This window comes from Thunnus thynnus, chromosome 2 (genome assembly GCF_963924715.1).
Source record: "Thunnus thynnus chromosome 2, fThuThy2.1, whole genome shotgun sequence".
In the NCBI taxonomy this organism is placed as follows: Eukaryota; Metazoa; Chordata; class Actinopteri; order Scombriformes; family Scombridae; genus Thunnus; species Thunnus thynnus.
In genome coordinates, this window is record NC_089518.1 from 20,150,552 (window position 1) to 20,165,678 (window position 15,127).

The window sequence follows — 15,127 nt, forward strand, 5'->3', positions numbered from 1 at the left end:
AACATTAGTAGTAACTTAATACAGTGTTACACATTTAGAAAGGGGTTGTATTAGATTAAGCTTATTACATTAGCCCTGCTTACAGTTACATTTTTTATATTTCATTTGTAGTTGTATTGGGTTATGTCTGTCATATACAGATATATTGTTGAGGAGCAAGCACCCAAGATTTTCACTCACCTTCTATACACATGAAGTGACTAATAAACGTGATTTGCGACCGAGGATTTCTGAAAGCCGCCTAACAAATACAATTGATTAGTACTAGTAGTTTTTATTATTGTTATTACTGTATTGTTACTGTACCCGTGTTTTTTTTATTGTTGTTGCTGTTATAACAAACACTGAATTATCAGTTTGTATAGGTTGAAATGTAAAGATGTACCACTGTAGTGATTGTCCAGAAGAGAAAGCAAATGGAAATGGTAAATAGGTAAAAATAAGTAAAAATGAACACCATATGAAGAGCTCCATTGACAAAAGTTGTATTTTTATATGGAATAAGAAATTCAGCTCAGTGCTTATTTTTCATATTTACAATTTCCACTTGCTTTTTAAGGAAAAACCAGACATGCTCTTTTCGATTCCAAATTTGAAACTTTCCAGCTTTGACATGCCATCTATTGAGAGCCCTGAGGTTCAAGGCAGAGGACGTGGAAGAGGCAGGCGTAGAGTCAGAGGAAGTAGGCCAAGGAGAGGCACAGGCAGAGCCAAAGGTGCAGTCCAGCTGCAACAAGAGAACAAGGAGTTGACAAGTTGACTTGCTCTGCCAGCGTAACCTAGCTGAAATGAGGGTTGGGTATATTTCTTTTGGTCAACACATTCAACACATTAATTTCTGTACCTAAAAACATATACTGTGTAATCTGTATTTCTTTTGCAGGCTTCATTAGCTGACATGTCCAGTGCAGACAGAGATGACTTGCTGGAGAGAGTAGCCACATGTCTCCCAGGTGTGATGTTTGACATACTATCCTCCAGGAATCCACCAGGTCCTAGTGCTGCAAGGACCAGTACACAACTATGGTGGTGAACATGTCAAAAGTGTTGGGAGATGCCAACAGAAATTGAGAAGAAGTACTGCCAACAGAGACCAGAATACTGCATCAGCACTACTGCTTGGAAGAGTGTATTTCCACGACTGACAAGGCAGCTCCAACATGAATACCTGGGATTAGATGACCTGCAAGACCCTGGGCAAGACAACAGAGAATACAGACATGCAGCATACAGTTTGTTTTGTGGCAGCATGGTCAACTGAGGGTCGGTCACCGAGTTGTCATCCCAAGCTGTTGCATGTGGTGCATGTGGGACACATATCCAGATCCTAATGGTAACTATACAGGCTTCATCCCTGGCCTGCTGTGGCACATTTTTGGCTATATGAATTTTTTGTATATTAATATTGGTCTTTACACCTTTTAAAATTTGTGGACAAGAACCAAATGCTTTATCACAACAGCTAATAAAAAATGTCAATAGCTTTTTCCACAGTATGTCATCTAGTGTTTATTGACTTTTATTCCTTTACAAATGCAAAAAAACAACTCACTAAATATTTACAAACAGCTTGATAATAAAAAGTCATGGTGTGCTCTGTCAGCAGAAGTCCTTGTTCCAAGTTGTTCTTTCTTTTGGACACAAGCTAGATAAGACATGACAGTGATTAGCAGCAGTTATGGGTCTAACTGATACATTCTGAGACTAAGTAATGCACTTTTTTAATTTACCTCTTGTCTTGGGACATGGCTCTGAAGCAATTCTTCTGTTGTTGGTGGCTCTATAGCTGGAAGAAGGCAAAATCTCCACGGATCATCTGCCCTGAGGGTCCTCCCTGTTGGCACTCCCTTCCCAGACCCCAAATATCTCCCAGTGATGGCTCTCTGTAGGTCAAGGACGTAAGTGTAGGTTTTGTGGATCTTAATGGTCTACAGGCTATACCTCTGGGAATTCTTGTTGTATACCTTCTGGTATCAGGGGAGACAATGGGTGTAAAGCCAACATCACATCAACAAGTCATGCAAAGCATTTTGCAGCACAAACACTGACAGTTAACCATATGACAATACCAGATACATGAAGCATTTGCAAACAAAAAGCTATGGAAAAATATGGTGTGACATACACTCTGTTGCCTTCTCTGGTAACCATTGGTGGTCTGTGGTTGTGGTGGTTATAATCTAATGCAGCAAACAAAGTTCTGGCTTCATACACTGGGGGAGAGAAAGAGAAGTGTTTGCTTGCATACATCAGCACATGGTTGTGAAAGGTCTCGAGGTCAGATGTTGTCCTGGGTAAAAACAAAGAATTTCAGTTATTATGTCATTACAATATACTTCATTCTTGGATAAGAGATGTATGGTTTTATAAAGACAGTAATGTAAATGCATTTTGCAATTATAACATTGCTTTCTGGGTTATGAGAACATGCCCTTTACCTGAAGTTCAAATACTTAGCCATATCTTTTCAGCCAGTGTGGGTTTAGTCAATGAGTGCCAGGTGGGCTGGAGAACCTCTCTGCATCCAGGCCCTCTGATGGTCTGTATTACATAACATTACTACTGCCATTAAGGGGCAGCCACTAGCTTCATATTAATATCAAATTTCATGACATGAGTTGTTGATACAAACTAGTTTCAAAAAACAGTGTTAGGGTGATACAAATAACAATGGATATCCAAGATACTAGGGATGTGCAGAGAGTCCAGTATTTGTATTTGTATCTGTATTTGTTGAGGCAGCAAAATTATTTGTATTTGTATCTGTGTTTGAATAAAAGTGGAAAAAGCCTTAAAAATCGCTTTTAATTTTAGAAAATTAAAGTGTTACAATAAGTGTTCATGAATAAACATCCTTACGAGGGAAGTCCTCACACCGGCTCTCAAACTGGAGTCTCCTAGATCATAGACGACTGCGCTGACTACTGAGCTAAAACTTTACTCATCGCCTCATTGCAGACAGACCTCTAGCTATTTACACACCCACAAAACAGGGACAGCACACCGTGTAACGTGTAGGGAAGAACTTCAAAGGCAATTATTGCTTTGCACTTTTCATTTATTGCCTATTTTTTACAACCTAACTTTGTGGAAAGGAGTAGGGGAACAACAGGTTATGGAGAGTCCCTTGGGAGCACTTCGCATGTATCAGTAGCTCAGCTTTATCTCTGGGGAACACCTCCAACTCTGGGAGTGATGTCCAAATTAGGAAATGTGAGTCATGTAGCAGGTGGATGTGACTCCCCTCGTTGAGACCTGCTGATGGACGTAACAGTGGAGCAGAGGAGACTGAGATAGTGATGTAACCAACCTGCGTGCTGGTATTTGACATGTTTTTTTTTCTTCCCGAAAACAAATAATCTTTAAAATATTTGTATGAAACAAATATTCATAAAAAACCCACTATTTGTGCTTTGCCGAATAACATATTTGTATTCGGGCACACCCCTACAAGATACAATGGCCAAGTTTACATGGAGTGTTCTATTTTGAAGAGATTGAATGATTTTAATCACAGAACATAACCTAATACATGAGGAATGCAGACTCTTTTTTGTTTATTAAGTGATCAAATACATACAGTACACATACCATGAACTGCCCCATGTTCTGTGCCTTACAACAGAACCAAAAGTGATTGATAATGTCTTTCATCCATTGAAGAATTTATGTTTGGCCCTTCACCACTCTGGCCTAGTGCTAGTGTTATTCGGGGTTGAGAACATAGCATACTGACAATAATTGCAAGACCTACCTGGAGAGTCCATCATTCCATCTGCTAGAGAAAAGAAAATAAAGATTAGTGAAGCCAAACATTTTGATGATAATTCCAAAAGTGCTTAATTGAAATAATTTGCCTTTCATATATCTCCATGCACTCACGGATTGATACAATGTGTTCCTTTGCATGCAGGTGGTTGATAATTGCTGACCTGTTCTTCTGCCAGAACTCCTTAATGGTGTCAACACAGTAGGAATCTTGCAGAGCAAAGAAAGTGGACTTGGCCACAATGCCCATGTTCATGAATTTGAACAAAAGTGCAATGTCATTATTATTGTTTCCTGAGAGGAGTGTATTTGTGGACAGCATGAAGTCCTCTGCCTAAATGCCAAACTTGAAAACAGGCTGAGAGTTCCACTTTAAAAGGCTGTGACCTCGCAAATACACCTGTGAAGGACAGTAACAAACAAAAAGTGAAATTATGCATAAACAATGCCAACTCCACACAAATATATTACTACATCAAATGAAATGGGCAGAGTGTATAAGATAAACATGGTTTAACAAGGTATTTAGAATCACTGGAAGAACAGATCAGCGGTTGCAGTTCCCCGTGACTGAGTGATGACCTCAAAGGGTTGAACAGCTCCACATTCAACTCCTCGGACAGGGTCACTGTACATGCACTTTGTCACCGGAAATTTAAGAAAGCTTTCAGTTGCCTGAGAATTTTCTCATATGCTATGGAAGCTTTCTCACCAACAATGTCATCTTCACATAACACCTGCTGGTAATCTGGGACAGATGTGATATCAGGCATTGAGGGTTCTTCATTCCCTCAGAGATCGTGCGCTATTTCTTCAATGCCTGCAGTTGGGAGTGTTTGGTTTCAACTGGAAAAGGTCTCTTTAGGGCACCGTCAGTTCTATGTTGAGAAACATAATATTGTGTCATAAGAAGGAATTACAACAGTCACACACCAATTCCATCCATCAGTCTCACATAGCTTTTATAAACATTATGCATGAAAGATGAAATTTTAGTCTGAACACTATGGAGACTGTAAGCTGTCAGGATCCCTCTCCCACTCAGTTTACCCAACATGATAAATACAATGGCAAGGAAAACACATCAATTAAAACATTATCTCTTCACCAACTACTCCTCAATGTAATATTATCATATATTAGATGTTCCATATTCTAGAAAACATGACTAACTAAAGACCAAAATGTAGCATTTTATGGATTGAAATTTTGATGGTATATCTGCCCCCCAAAAAGGTTATGAACAGACTTCAAAAGGTGTCATACTGTTCTAGCTAAAAAAAAAAATAGACAGATGTTACAAATACAGCATATAGAGCATTCATAGATAACTGTATATTATCAATGACACCCACACACTGTTCATGAGGTGGTTTATTTCATCCTCATCAATGTCCTGTGTGTTATCCATACTCATGAAGTGCATGCTGCATACAGAAAGTAAAATGGTGAGATGTATGTATGAGTAATTCAAACAATATTTCCAAAGAAATAGAAAACCCAAATCAATAAATCCTGCTTTACTCATAGCTGATATTATATAGATTTTTATTTTTTACCTTTCCTGCAACACATTGATCTCATCCATTTGCTCTGTTTTCATGAGGCCAAACCCCAGAAATGTGGAAGCTGTCATCCCTGCAGGTACAGACAGATTTGTAGCTCTATTAATGAACATTATAAGAAATGACAATGCTGTGATTAGCTTGCAAACATGCTTGATCTACAGAAGACCCTGCCAAACTATCACACACACACATAAACTGTAATGTTTATATGCTTGCACCAAACGAAGGCCTAACTGAGATTCAGTGCCATTGCTGGACAGTGGTGGGGAAGGTGGTTGATACCAATGGACCCTTTGTGTACCTTTTGCAACTGTAAGAAAAAGGATGGAAGTTGTAATTATGTATTCACCAGTGAGAGACCCGGTGCAGTGTATGTCGTGTCAGGCAGGGTAAACTCAATTTCAACTCAACTCAACTTTTCGGCTACCAGTACAGCTGCACTAACTGTCGCCTATGGAGGGCCGAACCCAGAGTACTGAAGATGGCAGACCTGCCATCAGCCTGTCTGCGCCTATTCAAGCCTGCTTTCTATTCCACGGGGATAGACTGCTTCAGGCCATTTGAGGTCAAGGTGGGCCGACGCCTGGAGAAGAGATGGGGACATTGTGCCTCACCACCAGCTCTGCAAGCTCACCAGAAGTGGCAGGCTACACCTGCTGACATTGTAGAGGACTGTGTGGTGATGATTCACATCTTTCCAGGGCCCTCTGGCCTATTGGGAGGGTGGTCAAGACTCATCCCTGACGGGCACATCAGGTCAGCTGACATGAAGGTGAAGGAGAGAGTCTACACCCGGCCAGTTGCCAGGCTGCACTTCCTTCTGGAAAAGATGGGGACAACTACTACTACTCCTGCAACTGCATCCCTAACCTTAGAACTTGGCTGCCTTAATTGATGAGCAAGAGTATTACATATATTTGGGAGCAGCTGTAGAAAAGGCCCCAAAGTTACAAGTTAGAGTTATTAAGTACCATTGTCCATATGGTGCTTCTGTGTCTGATGTACTGTTAGGTGTCTGTTTATTCAGTTGTATTTTGTTATTCGTTCTCTTTATAGAAACCACAACCAGACATAAACACCCAGCTGTTATTGCATGACTACTTGAATACTTGTGTATGTATTACTGAAAAGAAGAAGTAAACAGCATAACAACCGTCTCTCAGCTCTTTATTTCATTCTCTAGAGGATTTGGCCTTAAGTGGTGTTCTGGCCAACACACCTGAGTGAACCTAGTGACTAACACAGAACTAGTGCTCAGACCTGTACTAGACCACAACTTGACCCTAAGCGGGTTGTAACTCTATGGTCTTTCGTTGAACATCAGTGCCTGAAATAACACAGAATTCATATGAGAGCGATGACTAACTATAATGTTGCCACTTTTGAGGTTTTTTTCCATAACTTACTTTCCTTGTCAAGACAATTGGTCCTCATAAAGACACACACACATACGTACACACAGCACGTTTGTGAATCTAGTCAATGTGCCACAGCGGGGGAAGTGAGAAGCAACAACACCCAAACCGCTGATGGCATTGCTGATTTTTAACTACAAGTTTGAAACTGTGCTGAGTGTTTACATGCTACTGAGCACACAATCACAAATACAGCCAAATACCTAATGAATACCAAATGAAACACCTCCCAGTGGGTGCTCTACACATAGGCATGCGTGCACACACACACACACACACACACACACACACACACACACACACAGACACACAGACACACACACACACACACACACACACACACACACCAGGGATGAGTAACAGCTAATAACTGTGGGACACCAAGAGAGAAAGGTCATCTGACATCATTTGCATTGCTTGTTAATGTTAAAGGATGTTTTCCATACAAGGAAGGTCAAGTTTTGCATGGAGACACGATTTAAACATAACTTCTGACAATGATGAATTAATGGAACAACTGTGGCTTGTTCATGGTTGGTTGATGTGGGTTTTCCACACTGCTATAACCTGACATATTAAGGGGAAAGCACCAGCACACACACACACAGACTCACACTTTAATCTGCCTTTATTCGCCCACTCAACTCCACTCTCACACCCGCCTTGTATTCCTCTGAAGTGTTGCGGCAACTTTTGACATGCGAAATTGGACTTAATTATATTGTGACTGTCAAATAACATCATCTCCAGTCACTCCAGTAGTGGTTAGTGGGCAAACCATTTCCTATTAAAACAAAGGTGATAAACTTTATTTATAGATCAGCCCACAGTACTGCAAAATGTTTAATGTCAAAACTCCCCTGTGGATGTGCAATAGATCATCTGATAAAAACTATATATTTAGTTATGACTAAGCACAAACATACATGACTGTCTATCGTAGATAAGGAGTGTTAGACGGAACCACTAATCATTCTTTTATAGTCTCTTTGGCTGACTTTGCACAAAAACTAAATTATTCCTCATCTTTTGGGGGGGAGGTTGCTTTTTCTTTTTTTTTCTTTTTTTAAATCAAAACTGATGTTCAAATGGGGTCTGGGGACTTTTTGGTGGTGTCAGACTAATAAGCCTATGTGGTTAATTTGGCAGCAAGGTGTCTCAGAGACTGACTGACCCTGAACCAGACTGCTCAGACCTGTGATTTGCTGAACCCAACATCTACTCTGTTGAACTGTCCTTTACAAAGGTATTATAAATATCTAATTTTTGTTAATACAATTACAATTCAGTGATTTTTTACATTTTAAAATAAAGAATTCAGACTTCATTAAAGTTGTGTATGCAGCCGTGTTGAACCTGCTGAGAAAAGCAACTAAAGTGACACACAGCAGTGTCAAAATAACAAGCGTTAAGATGTTGCTTTCCCTCCTTTGCATTAAATTACATGCACACCATGCCTATATGAGCAGCACCACAGGAGAAGGCCCTGGGAATTAAGAGGAGGTTGCAAAAGGAGACGCGCAGGGAATCTTTGCTGCCAGGTGGAGGCGATGTCGCTCCTCCTCTCCTCTGCTCTGCTCTGCTCTGCTCTCCTCTGCTCTGCTCTGCTCTGCTCGGCCAGAGCTCTCAGTCTGCTGGGTGAGATCATTACCAGACACCAGGCTCCGGGACCTGACATTCAGCGATCGGAAAAACAGCGAGAGAGAGACAGAGAAGAGAGAGATAAAAATCCTGATCCGATGCAACCGGCGAGGGAAAGCGACCTAAACCACCGTGTCCTGCCTCGGCTCCTCTGTCTCCTGTACTGACGGCTGAAAGCGCGGTTTTGTGGCTGACATATCACCGCTGGATTTTGGGTTGTAGTCGGATGCGGGCTTGTTTTGACTGCAGTAATAGTCCTACTCCCCCCTCCTCCTCCTCCCTTACCAACCGAGTAGCGGATTTGCGAGGGATCTCAGCGCTGTGCAGCTCCCCGAGTGACCAGCGATCCTGCAAGGCATCGGAGACGCACCGTGCGCCTCCGCGGCTCTCCACAACACGAGTCAATCCGCAAGAGCCTCTAAAGATCTTATTTCTGTGAGGATTTGGACATAAGCGCCAAGTTTCCGATTGGATTTTTTTCCTTTGCGGCTACCTTGCTTCTGTCATCAGATCGGCTGCAAATCCCATTTTCGCTTTTTTTTTCTTTCCAAAGCACTGTTGACGCCATTTTCCTCGGGGTTTTCTGTCAAAAAATATACACATATATTCTGGCACCGTTTGACAGCTCCCCAGGAGGCTGTCATCCCATCCGTCGCTTGTGTAAAATGTGTCTAAATGGATTGTAAATGATCTTGATAAAATATTTACACGTTAGAGCCGAGTGTGTGACAACATTAGACATGGGTAAGTAGCCGAGGTTGACTGGCCACATTCCACACCTGAATACACCTCTCCTGCAAATGTGTTAATGTTTTTATTAATATTATAAGCTGCTATGTGTCTGCTTTTATGTCCGCTTTTTAGAGGCTGCGCCACCTTAACCCATACAGCCAATTTGCCTGTGCCCGTATTATTCTTTAAATGGCATTAAATATTTGAAATAGCTTGTAGTCACATGCCAACAAATTCGACAAAACACACGCACGCGTGCGCACACTCACTCCAACACGCGCACATACATGCACGCAGACACAGGCCACCCCAAACAATGCTGGACCACTCAGTCTCCATCCATTATTACAGTGTAATACCTTGGTAATTAGGTGGCAGTAGCCTAAGATAAAACACCTAATTAGGTCAATGGGATAAAGTGTCCACTACACATTGATCGTGGATCAACTCAAACATTGCTGGTCTCGCTCTTAGTTCAAATGTTTCTGTAGTGGAGTGGACCTCCTGCATCTTTACTGACACTGATAGTCCATCACATTGCATCACAGACTGTGACATGTAGGAATCAGATGGTTGTTACTTCTTAAATATGTCATGAGTTGTGTCATATTTGTGGTGTGCATCTTATGGAAAGCTTGAACGCATACAGATGTTTGGTTGCATGTGCTTTTTTTACTTGTTCTGGTGGAGTTACCAGATGCTGCAGGGGGACAAATGTCACATGGATGAAGCCAGTGCTGTGGAAGTTGAGGCGCACTCAGTATGCGAGGAGTGTGTTTCATTTCCCACTTTGCATTCATTCTGGTTTATTTTTCATTTGTAGCACAAATTCCACACACCATAGCCACATGGCACAGAGATGCCAGTATCTGTACCATGCTGCATGTAGAGTGGGCTTGGTGGAAGCCAGCACTACTCCACTCTGGTTGCGTTTATCAATAGCTGATCAGGTGGGTTTCACGTGGCTCGGAGGTTGGTGTCAGAAACTGTGTTGGCCAAGAGTGATGGCCGTGCTTTGGCTGTGTGGAAGACGGTGAGTGCTGAAAGTGAATGGCAGTATGCCTGCTGTTATCAGCAGCCCCCAGAAACCTCAGTCACAACCACAGCACTAGAAGATAAATAGACAAACCTGAATGAGTCAGGGAAAGTGTGGAAAAATGGTTAGGTCTATAGGATGTATGGGAATCAAGTCCTGGAAATGAATATTGGATAAAAGAGAAGAACAAGGGCAACAGAAGAGAGGCAATTGTAAGAGAAGTGTGTGACTAGGTGGAAAGAAATGGGGTTGAGAGATGGATAATAGAGGTGATTCAGACTTGGATGGAACCATCGATCTTCTCTTGTTAACAGGTTTGGGGGAGTTGAAACTCCGGCAGCGTTTTTTGTGGTGTAAAAGTACGAAGCAGGCTATTAAACCCCCTATTAGGTAATGAGATGCCCATGCCACCTTTAAATTAAAGCATGAGAAATCGATTAGGTGTATCCCCTTCTGAGCTGGAAACCTCGGGTCGAAATAGGATCACAGAGAGGGGGAGGAGGGAATGTGAACGGGATCCAAGGACAAATCTAACTGTTGGCAGGCTCTCTTAACAGAATATCAGCACTGGAGCACCTTTTGGCAGAGCTCTCAGAGAGAGGGAGGGAGGGAGGGAGAGGTAGGAGGTGGAGGGTAAAGGAAAGAGGTAGCACAGCGAAGAGGGGAGAGAACAGAGGTTGGGGGGGTGGGGGGGGGGTGAGGTGAGGGGAAGGAGGAAGACAGTTGGGGAGTAGGGGAGGTGTTTTTGCTGACAGCCATTTTGTGGCTTCTGCTGCAGTTAAAATGGTTTAACATTCATCTGCTTCTGCGGGGTAGTTAGGTGAGGATGGTTTTAGTGCTACCTGGCATATGGCTCATCCAGAGGAGTGTGTGTGTGTGTGTGTGCGTGTGTGTGTGTGTGTGTATGTGTGTGTGTAGGACTGCACAGTGCAGCTTTAAGGCCATCATTTTCTATTATGGCTACCCTACACATGGTACTCTATGGTTGTCCTAGCTGAACACATGCTTCTGCCATCCGTGCATTGATGATTATTGACGAATTAAGGACAGAAAGGTTTTTAATCTGTATTTTGATAACCAAGTAGAAGTTCATAATATTCTCTTCAAAATGAAATAAGCTCTTTGATGTGGACAAGGTAAAAAAGATGGATTCCTTCACCTTGCTCTGCTCTGAGGCAAAGGACTAATAGACTTCCAGTTTGAGAACTGATGCGTCCGCTGGATTTAGAAGTACTAGAAGGCTGGGGCCATTCTTTTTGATTTGTCTCCCAGCAAAGATTGGATCCTTCTAGAAACATTGGTTTACGTGATTGCCTCTTCACTAGAGGGCTGGAATAAAAGAGAAAAAGAGATAAATGAAAAATGAAAATGGCAGACAGACAATGTTCATCATCCCTCTGAGATACTCATCTACAGCCAGGGATGGCCCGAGCCTCTACTACACTCTTACATCAAAGAAAAAGAGGAAAAAAAAAGACTCTTCACCTTGTGCAATCACACAGGCGTTTGGTGTGCTTGTGGATGTGTGAATGTGTGAGCCTCTGTGTGTGTGTGTGTGCGTGCGCATCTGTCTGCATGTGTGTATGAGCTATTTGTGAGTCCACCTCAGGCACTGGGCTGCTGGGTATGCAGCCTTAAAAGGTTGTGTTTCTGCTGCCATCTCTCTCTCTCCCTCTCTTTCCTTCTCTCTCTCTCTCTCTCTCTCCATTTTTCTCACTCACACACACTCTTCCTATCTCTGTTTTGTCTGTGTCTGGATCATTCACTATTGCGGTTCTGTCCATCTGTATTCCATTATCGATGCGTTATCATAATTGTTTTCAAAGGAGGAGGCAAAATGTTGGAGGAGTGTCTCATTCACAGCCTTTCACATCCAGCTCAGGGAATGACCTTATGCTATTTGAGAGGGAAGCTGGTTAGCGCTGGCAGTTTTGAGAACATAATAAAGCTATTTATGCAGTGAGTCTGGCCTCTCACAATCACCCTGCTGTCTGAGGCTAGTCGAGGTGTGTATGTGTGTGTGTCAGTGTGTTTGTATGTGTAAGAGGGCGAGAGAGAGAGAGAGAGAGTTAGAGAGAGAGAGAGAGAGGAGACAGCGAGGCTCAGGCTAGGCGAGGGAGGCCCGAGGAGGGGTCAGTCTTACATAAACTCTCAGCCTGTCTGCCAGTAACAGAGAACTAACACAGCTTAGGGCACCGAGCAGGGAGGGAGGAGAAATAGTCATGACCCAGCTAAGTAGTTTACACAGTAATGGCCCAGAATGAAAATTGTACAAATGTATGACGCCATTTTGTTGTCATACTGGGTTATAGTAAGTTTCTTTTTGATGTGTGTGGATGTGTGTGTGTGTGTGTGTGTGTGTGTGTGTGTGTGTGTGTGTGAGAGATGTTTTGGTTGGCAGCTGTCTCTTTTTCCTGTCATTGTCCTCAGTCACATGACAGACAGGGTGGCTTTCACACATGCCATGAGGGCGAGTCACCAAGCTGACATTAGGGACAGGGAGGGTCCTGGAGGACCAAACAGGGTCATGTGGGCGCAGCATGGCCAGGCTGGGAATTAGCCATGAGAGTTATCTTATGGTTGTCCCTGTAAAATTTTGAATATTTAAAAGCTGTTGAGGACCTCAGCGGCAGTTTTGCATGTTTTAGCCCATTAAATGCAAATCGTCTATACTGTACATTACTTTCTGACCATTTTCCAAAGCATTCCATTTGTTTTTGGACAGATTTCCTACCTTCCACGCAGCCACTGGTTTCCATTTATTTTAATGGGGTATGAAAATCATATTGCAGAGATGTGAAACTTTCTTCAGAAAGGTAATCCTTCAAACTGAACATGTAGCCTCCTGTATTTATGTGTCAGTGTCGATGTGATCGATGTAACCCTTGTCATCGTGTGGTTGTGCAGCGAGCAGGGTCTGCTTTGAAAACTCTTCCTCGCGGAACTTAAGGAGGCTCTGACATCTGAGATTTGAGACTGCTGCAAAGCATTGCATTCACAAGCTTTGTTGTGTGGAAATCAAACTTAAAAGACAAACGATAAGTACACAACTGCATTTTAAAAATGATGGGAATTTGGTAGTTTCTTGCACTGAAATGCTGATGTTGTTTAGCAGTTGACACACAATTTCACCTTTCAAAGCTTTCTTGAACAAATCAAAAAAACAATTTTCAGAAAAGAGCCTTCTCACAAATTCATTATCGTATGATAGCAATGAGCTGGAACTATGACAGCGAGGTTACAAGTTTCATTTCATACTGGACTTAATAAATGAAAATCAATGGCTTCCTGGAAGATAGAAAATCAATCTTAAAATGTATCAGTATGCTTTGGAAAATAGTTGTCGGTATAGAGCTGTAGTTCATAAGCTTAAAAATGCAAAACCACTGTTATGGTCCTTTAAGTCTTTTTCATTTTTAACCACTTTGGGGCTATCAGAACCTACACCAGTAACCCTTATGAGTCAGCTTTGAAAGACTGCGGTTTCAAATTGGCAAACTTTACGGCTAAAGAGAGGGTTTGTAAGAACAAGCCTTTTGATTTACTCTTGCAATTGCAGAACAAAAATTACCAACCATCACTCTGACTTCGGGGTTAGACACTGTTTGTGTGCAGCGTTGCACTGATGACTTTGTCGAAATACTGCTGTGGATTATGATTATTCAATCACACTGTAAGCATGTGCTGTGAGGCCTGTCGGGTATTACGATGGGGATCAGCTGTTAGTACAGTAGCGTGGGCTGGTACAGGAGTGCACATGGAGAAAACACACACGCACACACACACTGAAATGTAGTGTATGGGTCGAAAGAGGTGGGTAATACTCACTATGTGCTGTAGACCTTTGTGCTCTCAGGTCATCGTAAGTCTAGAGCCAGCAGTAAGCGTTTACTTAAGTCATGTCCGCAGGTAGTGGTCTAGTCTGAGTTCACATCAGTGTAAATGGTGTCATTCTAAGCTCAGTGTGTGAGACAGCATTCCCCACTTCCAGCTCAGTCATGCCTCATGTCATATTGACTGATGGGATTCCCTGGAGCTGTAGTGAGAAGTGTAGTCCAATGTTTGTTTTGGTTGCTCTCTGTTTAAACGCCTGTGTGTAAGTAAGCCTGTGTAAGTGTATATGTGTATATATGTTCGTGTGAGTATGTAATATATATCTGCGCCCGCATGTGCAATGATCCAAAGTGGAAAACCTGAATCCTCTGAGAAATGGCTACCGCAACCTTTTCTCTAGAGAGCAGAAATAGCAGCAAAGGGTGCAGAAGTGTACACTGTGACATTTGTATGTGTATTTGTGCATAAGTGTATGGGTTTTTTTTCATGCATGTGTGTAGCAATGCCACTGCATGCGTGTGTAAAACAGTTCAGATGCTGTTTTTTTCCAGACCAGCTCGTAAACCACATCTGGGGAAAGAATTTAGATTCCTTCCCTCCGTCTTTCTCTGCTGCCTTCCCTTTTCCCCCTGTGTGATTCCCTCCCTCCTTCCCTGCTCTGGTGAAAAGAAAAAAAAAACAGAAGTCAGCTTCTTTCATTTTTTCTGTCTTGTGTCCTCAGGCTAACTTCAGCCTGGTTTTAGAGCAGAGAAGAGGAATGTCTTATTTTGCCCTGATCACTAGTGTCTGCATGGTTTTGCTTTATATCTGTCAGAAGGATAGAATGAGGGAAGAGGCGAGGGAGAGAAGACTTGCAAAGAGTGAGTAAAGAAGAGAGTGGGGAGAGTGGTGGCGTGTGAAATGAGTTTGTTTATACATGGTATGAAATGCAAATGAGAGCATGGCAGCATGCCTGTGCAGCCCTGTGATGAGCTTATGCGTTTGTCTTCATACATAACAGGCAGCTAATGATGTTGATGACAGTGGACAGGCCTGTGCTAAGAGGTAGCGTGCTGAGTGGGAGCCATGGGGATGACAGGACTCTGTTTTGGTCACCCATCTTTTACTAATCATATCATTCACCTGCTCTCTTC

The 15,127-nt window shown here is 42.4% G+C and overlaps 1 protein-coding gene and 1 long non-coding RNA gene across 8 annotated transcripts in view; one reads left to right on the forward strand and one right to left on the reverse strand.

The window, feature by feature from the left end:
• Positions 1-1,496: 1,496 nt before the first annotated feature.
• LOC137195981 (uncharacterized) lies at positions 1,497-15,125 on the reverse strand. Of its 7 annotated transcripts, none has more exons than XR_010931195.1 (7): positions 13,989-15,125; positions 5,328-5,406; positions 4,481-4,646; positions 3,933-4,168; positions 3,755-3,775; positions 1,731-3,258; positions 1,497-1,645 (listed from the first exon to the last, which is right to left on the reverse strand). It is a non-coding gene; the product is annotated as an uncharacterized lncRNA (long non-coding RNA). The 7 variants fall into 7 exon arrangements; XR_010931196.1 differs by having other exon boundaries at positions 3,755-3,778; XR_010931194.1 differs by having other exon boundaries at positions 3,883-4,168.
• setbp1 (SET binding protein 1) overlaps positions 7,387-15,127 on the forward strand; it is a 36,253-nt gene continuing 28,512 nt past the window's right edge. The window contains exon 1 of the mRNA XM_067608710.1: positions 7,387-9,136. The gene's annotated coding sequence lies outside the window, so the exon portion shown is untranslated. The remainder of the gene's footprint in view (positions 9,137-15,127) is intronic.